Genomic DNA, 21,455 nt, shown 5'->3' on the forward strand with positions numbered 1-21,455 from the left:
CTTCCACTTTGATTTGGCTCAAGGGTCCTTCTTGAGTTGTGTTTAACTTCACATATGTGATTCATATAACTTGTCACATGTCCCTAAAAAAAATCTCGAAGTGTGGACCCCACCTCGGCTTACGAATAATCCGACGTACAAAAATACGGGATATAATACTATCAACGTGAGTTTAAATTATGTAGCCACAACATGTTTGTCAATTTTTTGAGGAAGCACGTGTCACGCTCATGCTCTGAAAACGCGGGGTATAACATCCTCCCCCCCCCTTTAAAAACATTCGTCCTCGAATGTTGAGGTAGAGTTCGCTCCGAGGTAGATATCGATGTTCTTACCTGTATTTGTCCGTATCTACTTTACTTACTTGCAGTATTACTTGCTCGTTAAAACTGAGCTTATCTGAATTATACAATCTATTCTTCTTCCTTTGTGGCCAAAGTTTACGCTTGAACTCAAGGTCATCCCTTTTTTTTATTATTCGTTTGTCCACTAACTCTTTACACTTTATCGCTTTCATCGTCTCTTCAGTCTTCGTTGTTTACATTCTTGTATGCCCCTTTCATGCCGTGCTTACCACATACTTTTATCTAATTCGATCTCATTTTTTTTTATTCAGAAATTCTTGTTCTCTTCGATCTCCACGCATCTTTCTTATGTTGCACAGATATCCCAAGCCTTTATCTCCTTGGAGTTGACTTATTCCTATTCTTACTTCCTTAAAGATAAATTCAAGACTGGTCATATCTCGCGTCCCCTGCTTTCTATAGCGGCCAAATTAACCCTTGCGGTGCCTAATGTCCCACTTAATTTCTCTTCCCTTCAATCAGACTCCCGGCACCTGGCTAGCTAACGGTAATTTTTTGCACTTATGTCGAAAACATCTCAAACATCTTCTTTAATGATTTATTTCCTTCAGTTTACTCTGAAAGTTTCTGATCCTTATTTTGGCTAATAACTTAGGGGTGAATTCAGAAGTTTGTCGAAAAATAACCAAGATTCTTGAATCATGCGGCGAATTCAGATCTTTTCATTCTTGCTTTTGTCTGTATCCTCCATTTGTCCCTTTTCCAATAAGATCCATCATGTTGCTTGCTTCTCCAGTGATACTTTATATTCATATCATTTTATCTTCTTTTTAATACTTTTGTCGTACTTCTTAATTCCTTACAATGTCATCATAATTCCGCCAATGGTAGCGCCCAGATGGCTTGGAATAGCACTTCCTTGCTAATGACGGATCATTCTCATTAACTACCTTACCTCAGGTTACTCATCCAATGCGTCGAAATTATCGTAGCTAAGGGATTTATAGTCAAATGATACTCAGTTCGACCCATACAACGATCCTCAGCACCATTTCTTATACTCTTGTATATAATATTTTCTCATCATCATTGTTATCCTTCAGGACACAAGTGTATACCTGCAACATATTATTCCACTATTCAAAATATTTTCAAATCCTTGTATGAATCTTTCCTCCAACCTCTTCTCCTCTGATCTGAGCGTCATTACAAAATAACTCATAAGTAGGAGGCTAGTAGAGATTAACGAGATTCCGTTCTTCTTCAAATATTTATTGTCGTTCCCACACTATTTTACTAGTCATTTCTTCAGGACGATCATTTATGTGGTCCTATGACATATACTCCCACGATTTGATACATAAACGGTGACCAATGATTTCATGATGCAGGAGGTGTTTTCCAAATCTCAGGTAGTACTGCTGTCGTGCTATCCATAGGCATATTGCCTTTCTTCCTTTTAACAAGTGTTGAGATTCTTATAAATATTCCTCTTTTAAAATTCTCATTCCTTCTAACGTCGCGATTTTTCTTTAGTAATCCCATCTGTCCCGATACTTATCCTTGGTTACTCGTAGGCGTTTCTCACTTCCTCCGTTACATTTTTGGAGTATGCCTGCTACATATTTATTTGCAACAAAATTTCTCCGGTACGAGCGATTCGAATCATAGCCCGGGACACAACATATTGCCTGACAAAACTTATTTCCTTGATTCTTCTAAACCTTTATTATCTTGTCATGCCTTCTTTCCCATGTCTGTTTCGTAATATACCTGAATTTATTCCAATTTCACTTTTTTTTTTTTGAGTTGACTTTCCCTTTCATCATGCTTGCTATCAGTCCTGCCATTGCAAAACCTCTTAAGTCGTTTCCTCGCTGTACTTTACTTACTTTGTATTGTAGTTCTTGCTACGTTCTCATTATATCCCAATCATAATCAACTCTATAGAGTACCATTTCTTGATCTCATTCGTAACACTGCTTATAAAACAGAATAAATCTCGTGGAGTAAGCTTACTTAACTGGTAACTCTTTCTAATTGACCCTATTACACTTACCACATAAGTTATCTTACCAAGTTATTCACAGTCATTACAAACCTTAGTATTCTATGCCCCTGTCCCCGTCACGCTGTTACTTCATTTTACTAATACACTCGTCGCATTTCCTTTGTAGTTATCCATCCCAATCAATCCTTTGTTTATCTTTTTGATGCCACGGCCAAGTTTGTCTTCTCCTCCACGCACGTTTCTTACATTTCATTCTATTTCCTTTATAATCGAACCTCTCGGTCTTTACAGAAGTTCTTGCCTCATATCACTAATTTTCTAATCAATTGTGTCAACTCACTATCCTCGTTCTTTCCTCGATGAGTAATCGGTTTCCTACCGTCATTTAATTAAGGTATCCTTCTTACTCGCATGGTTAGAGATTTCCAGTTACCCCACTCCTAAATGCTCTCCTCTTCCTTCGATCAACCGATTAGTATACCTTTCCTACTTTCATCCTTAACCTTCCTTGGGTATATTCCTCCTCGAATACCTTTCTTCGTTTGTTATTTGTAGTATTGGCTCTGAAGTTCGTGAAATGTCCCTTTAAACGTGCAAATCAGTTCCATTCTTAAGTCATTCTTTTGGAGAACTTCTCTATGTCCGAGGCGACCGTGTTAATTTGACTACACACTTATCCCTTCATATACCTTTCAAGGGTTGCAAATCTCTTGACATCGTCGCACGGTCTAACCATTCCTTCTCTTACTTCTCATTCCTCGTCATGGTCACTATCCTCTTAATCCCACTTATTGCAATTCGTTTGCTGACCCCACACATTCCTCTTTGTGTTCCATACCACCACACTTTAATCCTTTTTACACGCCTACCTTCGATTTTTTGCCCGAATGGCCTTGTGTCTCGTGCTTTGCCTGTTGTCTCTCTTGGAGGCCGTACTCACTCATGTTTCTTACCCTTTTCACTCTTTCCGACATTTTTATCTCCTTACCTTCCATTTATTCTCTTTCTTTCTTTTCCAATTTTCTTTACCTTAGGACTTTGCAGTTCTAGCTTGTGACGACGATAACATCAGCCTACCTGTTAACGTTCTTTTGTCGCTTGAACTTTATCACCTGGTTCGACCAATGCCTTCAATATACCGCAATGCCGGTGGCCGGGATACATATACCCGCTGATATAGCCATGTATAGGATATCATACACATTCATATATATATATATATATATATATATATATATATATATATATATATACACATTTTCTAACGCCCCGCTTACAAGGTATATCCAAACGTACTCAAACTCACCTAATTCTAGAACTGTGATGCATCTTTTTTTTCTTCACCGGCCTAGTCCGCCTCGTCGTCCGCGACTGCTTTAGGTTTCTAATCACTCTGCACACTCTAATTCCCCTTAGACTACTTTAGCTTCTCACTTTTCTCTTACGTCTGAAATTTGCAGAACTTTTAATACACTTCCTAGGGGGGTCACCCATCCTAAGATTTCTCTCGCCCCAGCACGCTTAACGTTGAAACTCTGATGAAAACCGCTGCCTTAATGCTGGTATAATCACATCCACCTCACCGCCTGATCTTCATAACATAATCTGGAGCAGGTTGAGCCTTAATGGATTTCAAAACACTCTCGTAACGTATGTCCCTCCGAATTAGAAGGGTCTCTTACTCTTCCGATTACACAATTACTATTTTGGTCTTTTTAATTCTCAATACCCACCTTTCATCTGTATATATGACTACTTTCTGTCCTAGACTTCTAGATTCCCAATGATAGCGAACACACCTTGGTCACCATTACTTATAAATACTCGGCCTCTTTGAGTTTCCGCTCGCCCTTATTAAATAATAATCTACAGCAAATGCACATACATAGAAAATTCCAATAAAGGTTTATATATCATACCTCGAGGTGTACCGGATCCTTTAACGATCTGCCCTGTTATATCTTCTTGTTTACCTTTCCTTTTCATTCTTCAGCTTTACACCTCAATCATACATGCAATATTCTTACCTTACCCGACATACATCCTTCGTGCCATTGCTTACCTTTGTACTGATTCATTCAATTGTCCAATTCACAATCTTATGACTGAACTCATCATCAAGAAATACATTTAATCAATTCCTCTACTTGTACTTACACTGGTTTACCTCTATGTCTACCGATCCATTATCATAAATATACATTCTGATAACGTAACCTCAACGAAGTGACTTACCTCTGTGACTTCCCATATCACCACTCACTTTCTCCCGTCGATGCTGTGCTTCTGCTGAAATCAAAGGTTAGTATAAAGAAACTCACTTCCTATGACATGGCTCTATCAGACGATCTTAGAGGTCAAAGAAGAGTAACCACCCTAGATGCCCCGTAGCCTCCTGTTTATAAATGTGGCGCGCTTCACACCATAAACAGGACTCTACTGGACACGACTTTGCAGACAACCCCTAGGACGAACTGCTCTGATACCACTTTTGTCACACCCTACCCTTGGCAGGGCGTGATGGGCACCCGACCCTTATTTAGGGCCGAGCGAACTCGCTGACTCTTACTACACACATAATCTCTTTGGACTCTTAAATCAAATAAAAATAAAATACATAGTAAAAGCTTTCAGAAACATTCTTTTCATCGTTCTCCAGTCAAGTAAAATCTGTAATCATATGGAATTTATAACATAACGCAAAATGGTACATCGGCTTGCAGAGCCGCTTACAAGACTGACGACCCACATACGTGACTCTGTCTGCAAAGTCTCTAACATCAATCAGGAATCATAACATATATACTCTGACTCGGCAACACTCCGGAAGGAAATGGAGCTCGCCAATCCCGCTGGAACATCTTCTAGCAATGTCTTCTACTCATCAGTGTGTACCTGCGTGGCATGAAAGGCAGCCCCCCCCCCCCCCCCCGAAGAAAGGGGGTCAGTACGGAATATGTACTGAGTATGTAAACCATGAAATACAGCAAACAGAACCACAAACAGAATAAAAAGTACAGAAAGTAAATACACTATTCAGCAATACCAAAATGCTTACTTTTAAAACACAAATCATGCATGTCAATGGGATATGTCCTATTCGGCCCATTATGGGACACGGTGGACAAAACATGGTTGCCACCCCGTCATTGGCGCCATAACAAATCATACTCCAGAATAGGGAATAACTCCGTAACACATCATACTCCAGAACACATCATACTCCAAAACACATCATACTCCAGAATGTATATACCACATCATACTCCAGAATGTATATACATATAACGTATCCCGACCCTCATTTACTACTGAACCCTTTACGAACGTTTTAGAGCAATCCGAGACCGTCTACGAAAGTTAGGGACATTAATACTTATAGAACTCTTTTAAAAACAAGAACTCGTTATACTTTGCTTGTTATGCAATCAAACAATAAGCTCGACTATACTAAGTATACTCATATTAAGAAGTGGATAAGAATCGTAAACAAGCTCGGAATTAAAGAATAGAGTTACCCCAAGATACGTATCATACCTTACTTAGCTCTAGGACATGCCAAAGAAAGAAAGAAAGGGTATGCCTTACATACCTGGAAGATGATTCTCGACTTTCAACTTACTTCCCGTCTTGCAACTCGCTTAAGAATTATTCGTAGCCTCGTACTCTAAATATGTAATCATTCATAATATCATTAGGATCATCGTCGTACGTTCGTCTCGAAACTTTAATTAAAACCCTTTTAAATTCTGCCGAAATTCGGGCAACATTTCCCCTGTTTATATGCCTAGCCCGAAATTCCAATTCAAAAAAAACAACATCAATAACAATATCAATAGTATTAACATCACTTCCAATACTGACGTATGCCATAAAACAGCCCGCGCATTGTTTTCTAAATTTCTCAACCAACCAAATTTGCGATATAACTATTTAATAATTTTATTTCCATAAAGAAGCTGAAGTTAACACTAACAACATCAATAACCACATCCTCCACATTTTACAAGTTAAATACATTTATTTTCATCCAAAGTTTTCTTCAAATCTCGTTCCATAATTCACAGCACTAAGAAACGAATTTATCAGGCTATTCTCTCTGTTCTAATCCGTTAAAACTCTAAATAAACTCGTTAACAATGAAAAGGAACCTTATTCATACCTTAAGCATGCAACCACCACGTTATCACTCTTCTCCTTGGTTGATTTTTAGCTCAAATTGAAGACAACGCAGCGTACAACACTTTTCTCTTCATGGGCTTCGGGATTCGGGGCTCAGACTTTGGTCAAAATTGGTTTTTCTTCTCTCCAAGGATCTTCTCTATCTCTTTCCGGAATTTTCTGGTGTTCTTGGTCTGAAAAATGAGGAGAAAGGGCGGAAATTTCACTTAAATAGGCATAGGTCATGGGCCTAACCCGGTTGGGCCCGGATTGGGCCTAGCCCACTGACCTTTATGCCTTAAAACATATGTATCTCATTATCCCGACGTCACCTTGTGACCCACGACCAATGGTTGGAAAGATAATTCAATTATCTACAACTTTCATTCTGGGAGTTTTCGAAAATCCCCAAATACCGATGGGGTTATGGCCTCCCGAAGTCAGATCACCCAAAAACGTAACTTAAAATTATTTGTTTGGAGGGCTTCCACTTTGATTTGGCTCAAAGGTCCTTCTTGAGTTGTGTTTAACTTCACATATGTGATTCATATAACTTGTCACATGTCCCTAAAAAAAATCTCGACGTGTGGACCCCACCTCGGCTTACGAATAATTCGACGTACAAAAATACGGGATATAATACTATCAACGTGAGTTTAAATTATGTAGCCACAAAATGTTTTTCAATTTTTTGAGGAAGCACGTGTCACGCTCATGCTCTAAAAACGCGGGGTATAACACCCTGATCCAAAGCACGATTGGCTAAAGAATCTGTCAATTTGTTTGCCTCCCTCAAAGTGTGAGTGAAAAGTATATCCAGATCATTTCTTATTTCCTTAACCTCATCCACCCAACTAGCAATATTCCAAGGTGGTTTCCAACCTTCAGCCATGATTTTTTGAACCAAATCTAAATCAGTCTGGATAATTATATTATGGAACCTATTACGTTTGGCATACTTCAACGCTTCATGAATTGCAACTATCTCTGCTTCTGTATTAGTAGCATACCCTCTGTTCTCAACCTGTGAATAGATTAAATCTCTTTCAGCATCCCTTAGACAAAATCCAAATGCACTTTTTCCAGGAATACCTCTAGATGCCCCATCAATATTATAAACACACCATTCTAATGGTGGTAACTTCCAAATTACTTTAGTAACTTTTAGCTTTACCCTCCCTCTTCTATCATTGAATTAACTCACCCCATCTAGTGGGAATGTTCCTAAGTGAAGGATTTCTCATTTGAGCCAAATTTGAATAGTTGAAAAAACGTAGTATATGAACTTGCTCCAAGTACTTCTTTGCCCATGTTTAATTCCATTTCTTCTCTTTCATAATTTCCAAAGTATGATTGATGGAACTGCATGGTATGTTTGTTTCAACCTACTAGACACTGGTGTTTTCCACCACCACTTCACAATTAGCTATTGTAATTGTAGACCCTCTATATTAATACCTGCACTAGAACAGAAATAGGACCATGTCCTTTTAGCAGTATAAGAAGACATGAATAGGTGTTGTATTGTTTCTTCCTTAGGATTTGAGCAACACTAACATCTGGACACCATATTAAATTCCAACTTCTTTAAAACATCATCCAGTGGTGATTTATACTTCCAACATCACCGCAAAAAGAAAGATATTTTGAAAGACAAACCCTTCACCTGCATGAATTTATACTTGTCCATCTCCTGTCCCCTTAGCCTCACAAATTCTCAAGTAGATCTTACTGAGAAATCTCCCTTAGTATCCTAAAACCACAATGGTTTATCAGTTCCTCTTACCAAATTGGGGGTGTAATTGTAGTTATTATATTTTCCCCTACCCTATCTATGAAAACCTCAGCCAACCTTTCATTATTCCAATTTCCCTGTAATACAAACTCATGAACATTCTAAATTCTATTATCATATCTATCCTCAGGTATTAAAAAGCAAAATGCCCCTAATCTAGTCCAATTATCAAACTAGAACTATGAATCCTTTATCTGGATTTGCCACCATATTTGATGTTCTATTAAGTCCCTAGCCTCTGGCATCCTTTTCCACAATTGGGATCCATATTTCTATTGTACAACCACAACATTTTCCTTCCTGCAATAGCTATTGCTTATGAAAGCACTCCATAGAGAAGGCTTAATTATGAAATTCCACCATTATTTGCAACACAAAGCAAGAGACACATCATTAAGTGATCTAAAGCCCAATCCCCCTTCTGTTGTTGGTACACACAATTGATTCCATACAACCCAATGTCTCATTTTACCATCAATAGTATTACTCTAAAAATAAGTGCAAATCCTATGCATTTGTCTGATCACCCCAATGGGTGGATTAACTGCAGAAAGCATAAAACTGGCATACTCTGTAAAATATGTTTAATAAGAATTGCCATTCTACTAAAAGATATCATTTTCCTTTCCAACCCTGAAGCCTGTCATAATCTTGATGAGTAAATAACTGAACAATTCCTTCTTCCTTCTGCAGTGATAAATACGACACCCCAGATAAACAAAAGAAAACTCTTTCCTAGTTATACTAGTTGCTATCTCCACTGCAATGTTAATACCACATGGAACATATTTATGCATATAGACTGAGCTATTCTCCATATTAATCTTTTGACCAGATATTTTCTCATTATTCTTCAAAATTTCCATGATAAGCTATAAAGAAGTGACATCTGCTGATGTAAAAATGATCATATCATCAGCATAGGCAAGATGGTCCACTTTTGGACTCCATTTGGGCATTCCAAAACCTTTAAACTAGGGTTTTTAGTGCAAACAATTCAGATTTCTTGATAGCACTTCAGCTGTTAGAATGAATAAAATAGGGGATAGTGGGTCTCTTTGCTTTACCCCTCTTGTAGACTGAAAAAAGCCACGTTGTTGACCATTTACCAAAATAGAGTACGAGTTATTGCTTATGATTTTAAAGACCATATCAGCTAATAACTCTGAAAAACACCTTGGTTAAAAACAGCCAAGATACCCTATCATATGCCTTTGCCATATCTAACTTCATTACTACATTTGCATCTTTTGTTCTCAGTCTAATGTTAGAAATAATCTCTTGAGTTAAGAGTACATTCTCCATAATACTTCTTTCCTTGACAAAACCAGCCTGACTTAGAGAAATTACATCAGATAATTTACCCACCAGTCTCGCATGAATCAATCTTGAGATAATTTTGTTCACAAAATTGCTCAAACTAATGGGTCTCATATAAAAGAAATTGCTGATAACATCTTTCTTTGGTAATAAGACAAAATTAGTGTGAGTGACAAACTTAGGAAACTCAACACCACAAAAGAATGATTTAAGCATATTAGTGACATCATCACCAATAATATCCCATAATACTTGATCAAATAACCCAGTAAATCCATCTACGACCCCAACACTTTCTCCATTTAACTTAAATACCACTACTTTAATTTCTTCTTTGGTTGGAATTGCTTCAATCCATCTGTTATCCTTTTCAGAAATCATATTTTGCTAATGAGTAAGCATATCAAACTCAGTTGGATCCTCTTCTTTTGTGAATTGTCCATATAAAATCTAATAGCTTTAGCAGCTGTTCCATCTGAATCTTCTATCAAATTTCCAGCAGCCCTCTATGTCCTTTTTAGTTGCAGTCTCATACTTCTCCCTTGAACATAGGCATGAAAAAACTCAGTGTTCCTATCTCCATCCTGAAACCATTGCTTTCCTGCTTGCTATTTCCAAAATTCCTCTTCCAGATGTAGGTATTTGTTCAAATCCTCTTGCACTTTATGTAAACTTTCTCTATTTGAGGGTGAATGTTGTGCTTCAAACGGTGCTTTATGTACCTTAATTACCTCCTCTAAAGCTTCAATTTATTGAAAAATATTACCAAATGTACTTTTACTCCAATGAACCAAAGCAGCCTTCGCATTTTTCATTTTATGATGAAAAAGGATGAAAGGATTGGCCTTGAAGTCTGCTGTCCACTGAGCTCTGACTGTATCTATAAAACTATCATGTTTAACCCAAAAAATTTAAAAATATAAAAGGTTTCTTAATGGGGACAACTTCTTCAGCATAAGAAATGAACATTGGGGCATGATTAGAATAAGATCTGATAAGATGAGTAATTCTTATACTATTGTATTTTGTTAGTAAAGCCTGATTACCCAAACATCTATCAAGACATTTAAAAATACATTCCTCTCCACTTTGCCCATTCCACCAATGCAAATTTCTACCACTAAAGCCCAAATTAGTCACTCTACAATATTGTATACATCCTCTAAAATCTTGAACTTTATTAATGGTAACAGACACGCCACCATATTTCTCCTCCTCAGAAGTTATGACATTATAATCTCCCCCGATCAATCATGGCACCCCCATCATTAAAGTCAAATCCTCTAGATAATACCATAATTCCATTCTTTCAACTTGTATACAACAACAACAACAACAATAAGCCCAGTATAATCCCACTATGTGGGGTCTGGGGAGGGTAGAGTGTACGCAGACCTAACCCCCACCTTGAAAGGTAGGGCGGCTGTTTCCGAAAGACCCTCGGCTTAAGAGAGGAGACAAAGAGAGAAAAAGACAAAAGGTTAGATATGATCAAGCATATCGAAAATAATATGAAAGCAAGGAATAACAAAGCAAGAAAGTCATGGTAAAAGGAGAATTAACTGCTATAGATAACTATGAAAATGAAAACCATGAAAGTAAATAAGTCATTATAAACCGACAGATATTCGCAGAAATCAAGAGACAAGAAACTATAGAACAACATAACTACTCTTAAGGGAGGATAGACGCGACTACCTACTATCTTTCTACCCTAATATGAGTCTTCCATACCCTCCTATCTAAGGTCATGTCCTCCGTAAGCAGGAAATGCGCCATGTCCTGTCTAATCACTTCCCCCCAATACTTCTTCGTCCTACCTCTACCTCTTCTGAAACCGTCGCTGGCCAACCTCTCGCACCTCCGCACCGGGGCATTTTCATCTCTCCGCATCACATGCCCAAACCATCTCAACCTCGCTTCCCGCATCTTGTCTTCCACTGAGGCTATTCCAACCTTGTCTCGGATGAATTCATTCCTAATCCTATCACTCCTAGTGTGCCCACACATCCATCGCAGCATTCTCATTTCCGCCACTTTCATCTTCTAAACATGAGATTTCTTGACTGGCCAACACTCCGCCCCATACAACATAGCTGTTCTAACCACCACTTTGTAGAACTTGCCATTAAGTTTCGGTGGCACCTTCTTGTCACACAACACTCCGGAGGCAAGCCTCCATTTCATCCATTCTGCACCAATACGATGTGTGACGTCATCATCAATCTCCCCATTTCCTTGTATAATAGACCCAAGATACTTGAAACTATCTTTCTTTTGTATGACCTGGGTGCCAAGCTTCACTTCCACGTCAGCCTCATGTACTATATCACTGAACTTGCACTCCAAGTACTCTGTCTTGGTCCTACTCAACTTGAACCCTTTAGACTCCAGAGTTTGTCTCCAAACCTCCAGCTTAGCGTTAACCCCGCTGCGAGACTCGTCAATCAGGACTATGTCATTCGCAAATAACATACACCATGGTACCTCACCTTGAATTTTCCGCGTCAATCCATCGATCACCAAGGAGAATAAAAATGGGCTAAGAGTTGATCCCTGATGCAGCCCCATCACCACTGGGAAGTGCTCTGAGTCTCCTCCCAAAGTCCTTACCCTGGTCTTGGCTCCATCATACATGTCCTTGATCGCCCTAATGTACGCCACAGGTACACCTCTAGCCTCCAACATCTCCATAGAACCTCTCTCGGCACTTTGTCGTATGCCTTTTCTAGGTCGATGAATACCATGTGCAAGTCCTTCTTCCTCTCCCTATATTGCTCCACCAGTCTCCGTACAAGATGAATAGCTTCTATAGTTGAGCGCCCCGGCATGAATCCAAACTGGTTCTCTGAGATAGACACGCCTCTCCTCACTCTCATCTCCTCCACCCTTTCCCACACTTTCATAGTGTGGCTTAGCAGCTTGATCCCTCTGTAGTTGTTGCAACTTTGAATGTCGCCCTTGTTCTTGTACAATTGAATCATTGTACTGCATCGCCATTCTTCGGGCATCTCAGTCGTCTTAACGATGACATTAAAGAGTCGCGTCAACCATTCTAAACCTGCCCTGCCTGCAGTCTTCCAAAATTCCCCCGGAATCTCATCGGGCCCGGTCGCTCTTCCCCTACTCATCCTACGAACAGCACCCTTAACTTCTTCAACCTTTATATTCCTACAATATCCAAAATCACGACACCTTTCGGAGTACTCCAAATCTCCCAACACAATATCTCTGTTCCCTTCATCGTTCAAGAGTTTGTGGAAGTATGACTGCCATCTCCGTCTAATGAGGGCGTCCTCCACTAGTACCCTACCATCCTCGTCCTTGATGCACTTCACCTGATCCAAGTCACGCGCCTTCCTCTCCCTCGCCTTGGCTAGTCTGTACAACTTCTTATCCCCGCCTTTGTCCTCTAGTTCTGCATACGGGCGTTCAAAAGCTGCTGTCTTTGCCGCTGTAACCGCTAACTTTGCGTCCCTCCTCGCCATCTTGTACAATTCCCTATTCTTTCACCTCTCTTCATCATCTTTTCTCTCTACCAACTTCGCATACGCCACCATTTTTGCTTCCACCTTCTCTTGAACTCCTCTATTCCACCACCAGTCCCTTCGGTGCCGACCACGGCTACCCCTCGAGACCCCCATCACCTCTCTAGCTACTTCCCTAATACAACTGGCCGTCCTATCCCACATATTGGTCGCCTCCCCACTACTCTCCCAGGCTCCCATAGATCTCAGCTTCTCCCCAATCTCTAGGGCACCCGTTATGGTCAAACTCCCCCATTTGATCCTAGTCCTGTCGTCCACGACCCTCTTTCTCTTCCTCATCTTGATTTCCAAATCCATCACCAAGAGCTTATGCTGGGTCGTTAGATTCTCACTCGGGATCACCTTGCAGTCTTTACAAAGACCTTTATCATCCTTCCTAAGGAGTAAAAAGTCTATCTGCGTCTTAGCCACCGAACTACGAAAGGTTACCAAGTGCTCCTCCTTCTTCGGGAAACTCGAATTGGCCACCATCAGCCCAAAGGATTTTGCAAAATCCAACAGTGCAACTCCTCCTCCGTTCCTGTCCCCGAAACCCCAGCCTCCATGCACATCATCATATCCCCCTGAAATCGACCCAATGTGCCCATTGAAATCTCCTCCGATGAATAGCTTCTCAGTGGACGGTATACTTCCCATCATCTCGTCCAAATCCTCCTAAAAACGTCTTTTCTCCTCCTCGCCCAAGCCCGCTTGCGGCGCGTAAGCACTAATAATGTGCAAAATAAACCCTCCAACAACCAGCTTAATCGTCATCAACCTATCACTGACTCTCTTAACCCCTACCACCTGTTCTCGTAAGTCGTTATCTACTAAAATGCCCACCCCATTCCTATCCCTCGACCTACCTGAGAACCATAACTTATACTCATCCACATCTTCAGCCCTGGATCCTACCCATTTAGTCTCTTGGACACAAGCTATATTGATCCTCCTCTTCTTAAGAATCTTAACTAGTTCGATACATTTTACATAAACCAAAGAAACCACCATCTCCTCTTGATTTCTCGTAATAGTCAATTTAATTACTAGGTGTTGTGGGTGATCCACCAAAACTTGACAATCAAGCATATCATCCACAAATGCCTAGTTTTTTTTTTCTGTAATCTTTCAATCTATTAACTATTTGAAAAGGCTCCAACAAGCCTATGAAAGAAAAATGATACTACTGATGCATTTTAATTAACCTTGTAAAGGACTACATTGTATTAACAGATCCAATATTCCATATAAGTGCATTGATCATGGATTACTAATCGTATTAACCTACCTTCTAGTATGAACTTCACTGCTAGGTGGAACACTTGTATCTCTTATTGTCATTTTCGTTGTCTTTCCCCTACCTTTTTCAATCATCTTAGGTGAGAGATCACCAACTCTAGCAACTGCTTTTAGGTTTTATTCAATTGAATGAACATCAAAATCTTTAGTTACACTTTTCATATTGATCTTGGCTTTAGGTATTTCTTCCATAATTGTCACCTGTCCAGTATCTTTACTATTAGCCTCAGGCTAATCATTGTTAGATTGCTAGTTGTTCATATCCTGTGCCCTCTCTAACATGTGGACTTCCCCTATTTTACCAATAATCCCTTTAGAAGCTCCTTCTTTACTCACCCTAGTATTGGTTCACCCTGCATTGATGCTCCATCCGTTTCTTCTATTGATTGTTGTAGTACATTAGAATCATATGCTATGTTTTCCTTATCAGCTCCTTGAAACCCCTCAGATATATTTTCTTTCTCTTTAACTGGTGGATCTGCTGAAGTACTCAAACATGACTAAGTTGATAGCTTCTTATTGTTGCCTGAATTACTCACCTCTGCTTGTCTATTTGGGCTTTTGTTTATGCTTGAACTACTCTCACTTGTCTACCCCCTTATTGGACTAATTAAGCTTCCCTTTGTTGGGTTGTTGCTAAAGCTCTTTGATGGTGTTTCTTGGTCTACTGCTTGAACCCTTATTAGCCTGTCACCCTTCTTATTTGTTCTTATGTTGTTTATTACCTCTGTTGATTTGTTGCCATCCTTAACACTACAAGTGTCTAAACAAGCTTCTCTGCTTATAGAAACATGTTCTTCCTTGTTTACGTTATTGCTAGAAGCCTTTTCAACTTGTTTTACCCATTCTTTATCAGTACTCTGACTTACACTGATATGTTTTGCTTCTCCATTTGCAGTTGTATCTTCATTGGCATTGTCCTGTACATCCAAAATAGTAAAAATATTCTGAGTCTCCACTTCATTTCCTTCGTGTTAGATATTAGTGCCTCCAACCTCTCCCAGTATGATTCTCCTTTTGGATTAATGTATTTATTTCTTCTTCATTCCATCCATTCTTGTCTTCTTTGTATTGTTCTTCCATTCTTTCCACTTTTAACCTGTTTCCTTTAGCTGACCTCACTGACTTTTTGATTGGCAGTACTTTGTTCCTTATTGATCTTTTTCAGTTCATCCCTGTATTGCTTCTCTAATTCTGGATGCAAAGCTCTACATTCAACTTTCGCATGCCCTTGTAACGTGCAGTGTTTGCAATATTTTGGTAGGTAATCATATTAAATATTGATCCATTTAGATTGTACTTGCCCAGTTACGTCATCCTCTTCTTATATATGAATTCTTTTTGGGTGTTCTGCTACTAAATCAATCTCAACCTTTACCTTTGCACAACTAGGTCATGTTCTATTTACAGTGGCCATATCTATTGTGAGGGGTTTACAACTACTAAAGTTAAAGAGAAAACTGCTTCCTTTGTAAAGAAATTGGGAAGATGCTCTGGAAAGCTAATCCAGGCTACAACAATGGATGTTTATTCATTAGGCTTGAACTAAGGATTCCAAATAAGAGACCTCATCTGATGATCTTGGTGGACTTAAACAGAGCAACATAATTTCTGGCTGCAGGCAAAATAAGAGTGTTAGAAGTATTTAGTTTAGAAGATGTTGATGGAAGAGTGGAAATGGTAGGGTTTGATATTGTTATTGGTGTATTTGGTGATAACACAATCGGTTCTATAGTGTGTGTAGGGGTATGATTTTGTACATTAGGTGGACAAACCCAGGAGAGGCTACCCACGGGCCGGATTGGCCATCGGCATATCAACATCTTATATCATATATATATATATATATATATATATATATATATATATATATATATAGCGTGTCCCGGCCCTCTAGTGAGGGACTCGGTGAATAAAGTCATGCATGTCAACATCATATATCATATATACATGTAACGTGCCCCGGCCCTCTAGTGAGGGACGCGGTGAATAGAGTCATCATATGTCATCCTGGCCGCCACCCCCATATCATCATATCATCATATACATATATACATATAACGTGCCCCGGCCCTCTAGTGAGGGACGCGGTGAACAATGCAGTGGAGTACGCACGAGAACATGCCCTGGCCCGGGCTCAGTGAAGGACATACTGAGGCTTGCACGAACAGAGTAGAGCGAAACCATATGCACATAAATCAAGACTCGATAGACAATTATACTTACCGACACCTAAAGGCTCAGAAACAAGTTTAGGGTCAATCCGACTTAGTATAAGAAAGTTATGAGCGTCTGAAGTACAGAACCTTCTACGAGCGTTTCAGAAGCCATTTTTGGACAATCAAAGCAACAATCATATCAAGTACCTTTCGGATATCGTTATGGATCAAATCAAATATAGCTTTTGGAACCATATGTACATATCAAAATATATCAAAGACTCAATGGAATAATCGAACGTGCTAGCATTTGAAAATCAGAACTTTAGTCACATCAATTTTCTTTCGAATGCCATTCGGAACATATCAGATAGGTCTTCGGACTTCATGGGTACTCATCAAACAATATGAGATAGCTTATGGAAGTCAAGAACATTAGCCATCCTAGTGGCTCTAAGAATGGGAGTTTCTTCGGAATCATATACATATACTTTGTCATGTTGGTTTCACAAAGATCATGCCAAAAGAAAGAAAGGGTAAGCCTTACATACCTGGAAGATGATTCTCGACTTTCAACTTACTTCCCGTCTCGCAACTCGTGTAAGAATTATTCGTAGCCTCTTACTCTACATATGGAATCATTCATAATATCATTAGGATCATCGTCGTACGTTCGTCTCGAAACTTTAATTAAAACCCTTTTGAATTCTGCCGAAATTCGGGTAGCATTTCCCCTGTTTATATGCCTAGCCCGAAATTCCAATTCAACAACCAACAACATCAACAACAATACCAATAGTATTAACATCATTTCCAATACCAACGTATGCCACAAAACAGCCCGCGCACTGTTTTCTAAATTTCTCAACCAACCAAATTTGCGATATAACTATTTAATAATTTTATTTCCATAAAGAAGCTGAAATTAACACTAATAACATCAATAACCACATCCTCCACATTTTACAAGTTAAATACATTTATTTTCATCCAAACTTTTCTTCAAATCTCGTTCACAGCACCAACAAACGAATTTATCAGGCTATTCTCTCCGTTTTAATCCGTTAAAACTCTAAATAAACTCGTTAACAATGAAAAGGAACCTTATTCATACCTTAGCATGCATCCACCACATTATCACTCTTCTCCTTGGTTGATTTTTAGCTCAAATTGAAGACAACGCAGCGTACAACACTTTTCTCTTCATGGGCTTCGGGATTCAAGACTCAGATTTTGGTCAAAATTGGTTTTTCTTCTCTCCAAGGCTCTTCTCTCCCTCTTTCCAGAATTTTCTGGTGTTCTTGGTCTGAAAAATGAGGAGAAAGGGCTGAATGTCACTTAAATAGGAATGGGTCATGGGCCTAGCCCGCTGACGTTTCTGCCTTAAAACGTCTGTATCTCATTATCCCGACGTCACCTATGGACCCGCGACATATTTTTGGAAAGATAATTCAATTATCTACAACTTTCATTCTTGGATTTTTCCCAGATTCCCAAATACCGATGGGGTTATGGCCTCCCGAAGTCACATCACCCAAAAACGTAACTTAAAATTATTTGTTTGGAGGGCTTCCACTTTGATTTGGTTCATGGGTCCTTGTTGAGTTGTGTTTAACTTCACATATGTGATTCATATAACTTGTCGCATGTCCCAAAAATCTCGACGTGTGGACCCCACCTCGGATTACGAATAATCCGACGTACAAAAATACGGGATATAATACTATCAACGTGAGTTTAAATTATGTAGCAACAACATGATTGTCAATTTTTTTTTGAGGAAGCACGTGTCACGCTCATGCTCTGAAAACGCGGGGTATAACATCTTCCCCCCCTTTAAAAACATTCGTCCTCGAATGTTGGGGGTAGAGTTCGCTCCGAGGTAGATATCGATGTTCTTACCCGTATTTGTCTGTATCTACTTTACTTACTTACAGTCTTATTTGCTCGTTAAAACTGAACTTATCTGAATTATGCAGTCAATTCTTCTTCCTTTATGGCCAAAGTTTACGCCTGAACTCAAGGTCATCCCTTTTTCTTATTATTCGTTTGTCCACTAACTCTTTATGCTTTATCGCTTTCATCGTCTCTTCAGTCTTCATTGTTTACCTTCTTGTATGCCCCTTTCATGCCATGCTTACCACATACTTTTATCTAATTCGATATCATTTTCTTTTTATTCAGAAATTCTTGTTCTCTTCGATCTCCACGTATCTTTCTTATGTTGCACAGATATCCCAAGCCTTTATCTCCTTGGAGTTGACTTATTCCTATTCTTACTTCCTTAAAGATAAATTCAAGACTGGTCATATCTAGCGTCCCGTGCTTTCTATAGTGGCCAAATTAACTAGTTTAACACTGAAATGTCCCGATTAATTTCTCTTCCCTTCAATCAGACTTCCCCTTTCACCATGCTTGCTATCAGTCCTGCCATTGCAAGCCTCTTTAGTCGTTTCTTCGTTGTACTTTACTTACTTTGTATTGTTGTTCTTGCTACGTTCTCATTATATCCCGATCATAATCAACTCTATAGAGTACCATTTCTTGATCTCATTCGTAACACTGCTTATAAAACAGAATAAAGCTTGTGGAGTAAGCTTACTTAACCGGTAACTCTTTCTACTTGACCATATTACACTTACCACATAAGTTTTCTTACCAAGTTATTCACATTCATTACAAACCTTGGTATTCTACGCCCCTGTCCCAGTCAAGTTGTTACTTCGTTTTACTAATAGACTCGTCGCATTTCCTTTGTAGTTATCCATCCCAATCAATCCTTTGTTTATCTTTTTGATGCCACAGCCAGGTTTGTCTTCTCCTCCATGCACGTTTCTTACATTTCATTCTATTTCCTTTATAATCGAACCTCTCGGTCTTTACGGAAGTTCTTGCCTCATATCACTAATTTTCTAATCAATTGTCTCAACTCACCATCCTCATTCTTTCCTTGATGAGTAATCGATTTCCTACCGTCATTTAGTTAAAGTATCCTTCTTACTCCCATGGTTAGAGATTTCCAGTTACTCCACTACTAAATGCTCTCCTCTTCCTTCGTCCAACCCATTAGTCTACCTTTTCTACTTTCATCCTTAACCTTCCTTGGGTCTATTGCTCCTCGAGTACCTTTCTTCTCTTGTTATTTGTAGTATTGGCTCTGAAGTTCGTGAAATGTCCCTTTAAACGTGCAAATCTGTTCCATTCTTAAGTCATTCTTTTGGAGAACTTCTCTATGTCCGCGGCAACCGTGTTAATTTGACTACACACTTATCCCTTCATATACCTTTCAAGGGTTGGAAATCTCTTGACATCGTCGCACGGTTTAACCATTCCTTCTCTTATTTCTCATTCCTCGTCATGGTCACTATCCTCTTAATCTCACTTATTGCAATTCATTTTCTGACCCCACACATTCCTATTTGTGTTCCATACCACCACACTTTAATCCTTTTACACACCTACCTTCGAATTTTTACCCGAATGGCCTCGTGTCTAGTGCTTTGCCTGTCGTCTCTCTTGGAGGCCTTACTCACTCATGTTTCTTACCCTTTTCACTTTTTCCGATATTTTGATCTCCTTACCTTCCATTTATTCGCTTTCTTTCTTTTCCAATTTTCTTTACCTTAGGACTTTGCAGTTCTACCTTGTGACGACGATAACATCAGCCTACCTGTTAACGTTCTTTTGTCGCTTGAACTTTATCACCCGGTTCGACCAGTGCCTTCAATTTACCGCAACGCCAGTGGCCGGGATACATATACCCGCTGATATAGCCATGTATAGGATATCATACGCATTCATATATATATATATACACACATTTTCTAACGCCCCGCTTACAAGGTATTTCCAAACGTACTCAAACTCACCTAATTCTAGAACTGTGGTGCACCTTCTTTTTCTTCACCGGTCTAGTCCGCCTCGTCGTACGCGATCGCTTTAGGTTTCCAATCACTCCGCACACTCTAATTCCCCTTAGACTACTTTAGCTTCTCACTTTTCTCTTACGTCTGATATTTACAGAACTTTTAATACACTTCCCAGGGGGGGTCACCTATCCTAAGATTTCTCTCGCCCCAGCACGCTTAACCTTGAAACTCTGACAAAATCTGCTGCATTAATGCTGGTATAATCGCATCCACCTCACCGCCTGATCTTCATAACATAATATGGAGCAGGTTGAAGTCGTAATGGATTCCAAAACACTCTCGTAACGTATCTCCCTCCGAATTAGAAGGGGTCTTTTACTCTTCCGATTACACAATTACGATTTTGGTCTTTTTAATTCTCAATACCCACCTTTCATCTGTATATATGACTACTTTCTGTCCTAGACTTCTAGATTCCCAATGATACCGAACACACCTTGGTCACCATTACTTATAAATACTCGGCCTCTTTGAGTTTCCGCTCGCCCTTATTAAATAATAATCTACAGCAAATGCACATACATAGAAAATTCCAATAAGGGTTTATATATCATACCTTGAGGTGTACCTGATCCTTTAACGATCTGCCCTGTTATATCTTCTTGTTTACCTTTCCTTTTCATTCTTCAGCTTTACACCTCAATCATACATGCAATATTCTTACCTTAATCGATATACATCCTTCGTACCATTGCTTACCTTTGTGCTGATTCATTCAATTATCCGATTCACAACCTTATGACTGAACTCATCATCAAGAGATACATTTAATCAATTCCTCTACTTGTACTTACACTGGTTTACCTCTATGTCGACCGATCCATTATCATAAATATACATTCTGATAACGTAACCTCAACGAAGTGACTTACCTCTGTGACTTCCCATATCACCACTCACCTTCTCCCGTCGATACTGTGCTTCTTCTGAAATCAAAGGTTAGTGTAAA

Source organism: Lycium barbarum, chromosome 9, assembly GCF_019175385.1.
Source record: "Lycium barbarum isolate Lr01 chromosome 9, ASM1917538v2, whole genome shotgun sequence".
NCBI lineage: Eukaryota > Viridiplantae > Streptophyta > Magnoliopsida > Solanales > Solanaceae > Lycium > Lycium barbarum.